This window comes from Schistocerca piceifrons, unplaced genomic scaffold (genome assembly GCF_021461385.2).
Source record: "Schistocerca piceifrons isolate TAMUIC-IGC-003096 unplaced genomic scaffold, iqSchPice1.1 HiC_scaffold_907, whole genome shotgun sequence".
In the NCBI taxonomy this organism is placed as follows: Eukaryota; Metazoa; Arthropoda; class Insecta; order Orthoptera; family Acrididae; genus Schistocerca; species Schistocerca piceifrons.
The window spans coordinates 1,646,062-1,653,632 of record NW_025729176.1 but is presented as its reverse complement, the minus strand read 5'-3'; positions in this window follow the sequence as shown (position 1 = coordinate 1,653,632).

Below are 7,571 nucleotides of genomic sequence, written 5' to 3'. Positions count from 1 at the left end.
CTTAAGGTAGACAACGCCTCGTCGCCAGTAGTATCACATCTTCAAAGTCAAGACACCCCTGGTAAGAGTATCGATGTTTCTTTTAAGATACACAAATAGTGGCGTATCGTTTCAGGCAGACTGGCCACAGTATGTAAAAAATGGGTATTTGGGTGAGCAACTGGCAGGAATCACTATGACTCTCTTAAGATAGCCAATGCCCCGTCACCAGTAGAATCATATCTTCAAAGTCAAGAAACCCCTGGCAAGAGTAACGATATTTCACTTAAGATACACAACTAGTGGCGTATCACTTAGGGCAGACTGGCCGCAGTATCTAAGAAATGTGTATTAGTGTGAGCAACCGGCAGGAATCACTATTACTCTCTTCAGGTAGCCAATGCCTTGTCACCAGTACAAACACATCTTCAAAGTCAAGAAACCCCTGGTAAGAGGAACGATAAATCTTTTAACATACACAACAGGTGGCGTATCGCTTCAGGCAGACGGGCCACTGTATCTAGAAAATGTGTATTTGGGTGAGCAACTAGCAGGAATCACCATGACTCTCTTAAGGTAGCCAATGCCTCGTCACCAGCGAGAATCACATCAGCAACTTCAAGAAAACCCTGGCAAGAGTAACGATGTATCTCTTAAGGTATTCAACTAGTGGCGTATCGCATCAGGCAGACTGGCCATAGTGTCTAAAAAATGTGTATTTCGGTGAGCAACTAGCAGGAATCACTATGACTGTCTTAAGGAAGCCAATCCTTCGTAACGAGTAGAATCACATCAGCAACTGCAAGAAACTCCTTGCAGCAATAACGATGTTTGTCTTATGATAAATGAATAGTGGCATAGCGCTTTGGGCAAACTGGCCACAGTATCTAAAAAGTGTGTATTTGAGTAAGCAACTGGCTGGAATCACTATGAGTCTCTTAAGGTAGACAACGCCTCGTCACCAGTTGAATTACATCTCCAAAGTCAAGAAATCCCTGGCAAGAGTAATGATGTTTCTCTTAAGATACACAAAGAGTGGCGTATCGATTTGGGCAGACTGGCAACAGTACGTAAAAAATGTGTCGTTGGTGAGCAACTGGCAGGAATCACTATGAATCTCTTAAGGTAGCCAATGGTTCGTCACCAGCAGAATCACATCTTGAAAGTCAAGAAACCCCTGGCAAGTGTAACGAGGTTTCTCTTAAGATACACAACTAGTGGCGATTCGCTTGCGGTAGACTGGCCACAGTATCTAAATAATGTTTATTTGGGTGAGCAACTTGCAGGAATCATTATGACACTCGTAAGGTAACCAATGCCTCGTCACCAGGAGAATCGTATCAACAAACTCGAAGAAACCCTGGCAAGAGCAACGATGAATCTGTTAAGATTCGCAACAAGTGACATATCGCATCTGGCAGATTGCCCACAGGATGAAAGAAGTGTGAATGTGTGTGAGCAAATGGCAGGAGTTACTAATCCTCTCTTACGGTAGACAACGCCTCGTAACCAGTAGTATAACATCTTCAATGACAAGAAACCCCTGGCAGGAGGAACGTTATATCTCTACAGATAAACTACTAGTGGCATATCGGTTTGGGCAGACTGGCCACACTATCTAAGAAATGTGTATTTGGGTGAGCAACTGGCAAGAATCACTATGACTCTCTTAAGGTAGCCAATGCCTCGTCACCAGTAGAATGACATCTACAAAGTTAAGAAATACCTGGAAAGAGTAACGACGATTCTCTTAAGATACACAACTAGTGGCATATCGCTTCCGGCAGACTGGCCACAGTATATAAAAAATGTGTATTTGTGTGAGCAACTTGCAGGAATCACTATGATTCTGTTAAGGTAACCAATGCCACGTCACCAGGAGTATCGTATCTGCGAACTCGAAGAAACGCTGGCTGGAGGACCAATGACTCTCTTAGGATACACAACTAGTGACATGTTGCACCTCGCAGATCGGCCACAAACAGAAATTGGTGTCAATTTGTGTGAGCAAATGGCAGGAGTAACTATTCCACTCTTAAGGTAGCCAATGCCCCGTTAGGAGTAGAATCGCATTTCAAAGTCACGAGACCCCTGGCAAGTGTAACGATAATTCTCTTAAGATACACAACTAGTGGCGTATCGCTTCAGACAGATTGGCCACTGTATTTACAAAATGTGTATCTGGGTGAGAAACTACCAGGAATCACTATGTCTCTCTGAACGAAGCCAATGCTTCGTCAACACGACAATCACATCAGCAACTGCAAGAAACCCTGGCAGGAATAACGATGTTTGTCTTAGGAGTAAGAACTAGTGGTATACCGCTGTCAGCAGATGGGCCACAGTATCCAAAAAATGTGTATTTGGGTGAGCAACTGGCAGGAATCACTATGACTCTCTTAAGGTAGCCAAAGCTTCGTCACCAGTTGAATCACATTTTCAAAGTCAAGAAACCCCAGGCAAGAGTAACGATGTTTCTCTAAAGATAAACGAGTAGTGGCGTATCGCTTCAGGCAGACTGGCCACAGTATCTAAAAAAACGTGTATTTGGGTGAGCAAGTGGCTGTAATCAATATGACTCTCTTAAGGTAGCCAATGCCTCGTCACCAGGAGATTCATGTCGCCAAACTCGAAGAAACCCTGGCCAGAGCGATGATGACCCTGTTAGGAAACACAATTAGTGACATACCGCATCTGGCAGATTGCACACAGGAAGAAAGTAGTGTGAATCTGTGTGCGCAAATGGCAGGAGTAACTATTCCTCCCTTAAGGTAGACAACGCCTCGTCGCCAGTAGTATCACATCTTCAAAGTCAAGACACCCCTGGTAAGAGTATCGATGTTTCTTTTAAGATACACAAATAGTGGCGTATCATTTCAGGCAGACTGGCCACAGTATGTAAAAAATTGGTATTTGGGTGAGCAACTGGCAGGAATCACTATGACTCTCTTAAGATAGCCAATGCCCCGTCACCAGTAGAATCATATCTTCAAAGTCAAGAAACCCCTGGCAAGAGTAACGATATTTCACTTAAGATACACAACTAGTGGCGTATCACTTAGGGCAGACTGGCCGCAGTATCTAAGAAATGTGTATTAGTGTGAGCAACCGGCAGGAATCACTATTACTCTCTTCAGGTAGCCAATGCCTTGTCACCAGTACAAACACATCTTCAAAGTCAAGAAACCCCTGGTAAGAGGAACGATAAATCTTTTAACATACACAACAGGTGGCGTATCGCTTCAGGCAGACGGGCCACTGTATCTAGAAAATGTGTATTTGGGTGAGCAACTAGCAGGAATCACCATGACTCTCTTAAGGTAGCCAATGCCTCGTCACCAGCGAACATCACATCAGCAACTTCAAGAAAACCCTGGCCAGAGTAACGATGTATCTCTTAAGGTATTCAACTAGTGGCGTATCGCATCAGGCAGACTGGCCACAGTGTCTAAAAAATGTGTATTTCGGTGAGCAACTAGCAGGAATCACTATGACTGTCTTAAGGAAGCCAATCCTTCGTAACGAGTAGAATCACATCAGCAACTGCAAGAAACTCCTTGCAGCAATAACGATGTTTGTCTTATGATAAATGAATAGTGGCATAGCGCTTTGGGCAAACTGGCCACAGTATCTAAAAAGTGTGTATTTGAGTAAGCAACTGGCTGGAATCACTATGAGTCTCTTAAGGTAGACAACGCCTCGTCACCAGTTGAATTACATCTCCAAAGTCAAGAAATCCCTGGCAAGAGTAATGATGTTTCTCTTAAGATACACAAAGAGTGGCGTATCGATTTGGGCAGACTGGCAACAGTACGTAAAAAATGTGTCGTTGGTGAGCAACTGGCAGGAATCACTATGAATCTCTTAAGGTAGCCAATGGTTCGTCACCAGCAGAATCACATCTTGAAAGTCAAGAAACCCCTGGCAAGTGTAACGAGGTTTCTCTTAAGATACACAACTAGTGGCGATTCGCTTGCGGTAGACTGGCCACAGTATCTAAATAATGTTTATTTGGGTGAGCAACTTGCAGGAATCATTATGACACTCGTAAGGTAACCAATGCCTCGTCACCAGGAGAATCGTATCAACAAACTCGAAGAAACCCTGGCAAGAGCAACGATGAATCTGTTAAGATTCGCAACAAGTGACATATCGCATCTGGCAGATTGCCCACAGGATGAAAGAAGTGTGAATGTGTGTGAGCAAATGGCAGGAGTTACTAATCCTCTCTTACGGTAGACAACGCCTCGTAACCAGTAGTATAACATCTTCAATGACAAGAAACCCCTGGCAGGAGGAACGTTATATCTCTACAGATAAACTACTAGTGGCATATCGGTTTGGGCAGACTGGCCACACTATCTAAGAAATGTGTATTTGGGTGAGCAACTGGCAAGAATCACTATGACTCTCTTAAGGTAGCCAATGCCTCGTCACCAGTAGAATGACATCTACAAAGTTAAGAAATACCTGGAAAGAGTAACGACGATTCTCTTAAGATACACAACTAGAGGCATATCGCTTCCGGCAGACTGGCCACAGTATATAAAAAATGTGTATTTGTGTGAGCAACTTGCAGGAATCACTATGATTCTGTTAAGGTAACCAATGCCACGTCACCAGGAGTATCGTATCTGCGAACTCGAAGAAACGCTGGCTGGAGGACCAATGACTCTCTTAGGATACACAACTAGTGACATGTTGCACCTCGCAGATCGGCCACAAACAGAAATTGGTGTCAATTTGTGTGAGCAAATGGCAGGAGTAACTATTCCACTCTTAAGGTAGCCAATGCCCCGTTAGGAGTAGAATCGCATTTCAAAGTCACGAGACCCCTGGCAAGTGTAACGATAATTCTCTTAAGATACACAACTAGTGGCGTATCGCTTCAGACAGATTGGCCACTGTATTTACAAAATGTGTATCTGGGTGAGAAACTACCAGGAATCACTATGTCTCTCTGAACGAAGCCAATGCTTCGTCAACACGACAATCACATCAGCAACTGCAAGAAACCCTGGCAGGAATAACGATGTTTGTCTTAGGAGTAAGAACTAGTGGTATACCGCTGTCAGCAGATGGGCCACAGTATCCAAAAAATGTGTATTTGGGTGAGCAACTGGCAGGAATCACTATGACTCTCTTAAGGTAGCCAAAGCTTCGTCACCAGTTGAATCACATTTTCAAAGTCAAGAAACCCCAGGCAAGAGTAACGATGTTTCTCTAAAGATAAACGAGTAGTGGCGTATCGCTTCAGGCAGACTGGCCACAGTATCTAAAAAAACGTGTATTTGGGTGAGCAACTGGCTGTAATCAATATGACTCTCTTAAGGTAGCCAATGCCTCGTCACCAGGAGATTCATGTCGCCAAACTCGAAGAAACCCTGGCCAGAGCGATGATGACCCTGTTAGGAAACACAGTTAGTGACATACCGCATCTGGCAGATTGCACACAGGAAGAAAGTAGTGTGAATCTGTGTGCGCAAATGGCAGGAGTAACTATTCCTCCCTTAAGGTAGACAACGCCTCGTCGCCAGTAGTATCACATCTTCAAAGTCAAGACACCCCTGGTAAGAGTATCGATGTTTCTTTTAAGATACACAAATAGTGGCGTATCATTTCAGGCAGACTGGCCACAGTATGTAAAAAATTGGTATTTGGGTGAGCAACTGGCAGGAATCACTATGACTCTCTTAAGATAGCCAATGCCCCGTCACCAGTAGAATCATATCTTCAAAGTCAAGAAACCCCTGGCAAGAGTAACGATATTTCACTTAAGATACACAACTAGTGGCGTATCACTTAGGGCAGACTGGCCGCAGTATCTAAGAAATGTGTATTAGTGTGATTAACCGGCAGGAATCACTATTACTCTCTTCAGGTAGCCAATGCCTTGTCACCAGTACAAACACATCTTCAAAGTCAAGAAACCCCTGGTAAGAGGAACGATAAATCTTTTAACATACACAACAGGTGGCGTATCGCTTCAGGCAGACGGGCCACTGTATCTAGAAAATGTGTATTTGGGTGAGCAACTAGCAGGAATCACCATGACTCTCTTAAGGTAGCCAATGCCTCGTCACCAGCGAACATCACATCAGCAACTTCAAGAAAACCCTGGCCAGAGTAACGATGTATCTCTTAAGGTATTCAACTAGTGGCGTATCGCATCAGGCAGACTGGCCACAGTGTCTAAAAAATGTGTATTTCGGTGAGCAACTAGCAGGAATCACTATGACTGTCTTAAGGAAGCCAATCCTTCGTAACGAGTAGAATCACATCAGCAACTGCAAGAAACTCCTTGCAGCAATAACGATGTTTGTCTTATGATAAATGAATAGTGGCATAGCGCTTTGGGCAAACTGGCCACAGTATCTAAAAAGTGTGTATTTGAGTAAGCAACTGGCTGGAATCACTATGAGTCTCTTAAGGTAGACAACGCCTCGTCACCAGTTGAATTACATCTCCAAAGTCAAGAAATCCCTGGCAAGAGTAATGATGTTTCTCTTAAGATACACAAAGAGTGGCGTATCGATTTGGGCAGACTGGCAACAGTACGTAAAAAATGTGTCGTTGGTGAGCAACTGGCAGGAATCACTATGAATCTCTTAAGGTAGCCAATGGTTCGTCACCAGCAGAATCACATCTTGAAAGTCAAGAAACCCCTGGCAAGTGTAACGAGGTTTCTCTTAAGATACACAACTAGTGGCGTATCGCTTGCGGTAGACTGGCCACAGTATCTAAATAATGTTTATTTGGGTGAGCAACTTGCAGGAATCATTATGACACTCGTAAGGTAACCAATGCCTCGTCACCAGGAGAATCGTATCAACAAACTCGAAGAAACCCTGGCAAGAGCAACGATGAATCTGTTAAGATTCGCAACAAGTGACATATCGCATCTGGCAGATTGCCCACAGGATGAAAGAAGTGTGAATGTGTGTGAGCAAATGGCAGGAGTTACTAATCCTCTCTTACGGTAGACAACGCCTCGTAACCAGTAGTATAACATCTTCAATGTCAAGAAACCCCTGGCAGGAGGAACGTTATATCTCTACAGATAAACTACTAGTGGCATATCGGTTTGGGCAGACTGGCCACACTATCTAAGAAATGTGTATTTGGGTGAGCAACTGGCAAGAATCACTATGACTCTCTTAAGGTAGCCAATGCCTCGTCACCAGTAGAATGACATCTACAAAGTTAAGAAATACCTGGAAAGAGTAACGACGATTCTCTTAAGATACACAACTAGTGGCATATCGCTTCCGGCAGACTGGCCACAGTATATAAAAAATGTGTATTTGTGTGAGCAACTTGCAGGAATCACTATGATTCTGTTAAGGTAACCAATGCCACGTCACCAGGAGTATCGTATCAGCGAACTCGAAGAAACGCTGGCTGGAGGACCAATGACTCTCTTAGGATACACAACTAGTGACATGTTGCACCTCGCAGATCGGCCACAAACAGAAATTGGTGTCAATTTGTGTGAGCAAATGGCAGGAGTAACTATTCCTCTCTTAAGGTAGCCAATGCCCCGTTACCAGTAGAATCGCATTTCAAAGTCACGAGACCCCTGGCAAGTGTAA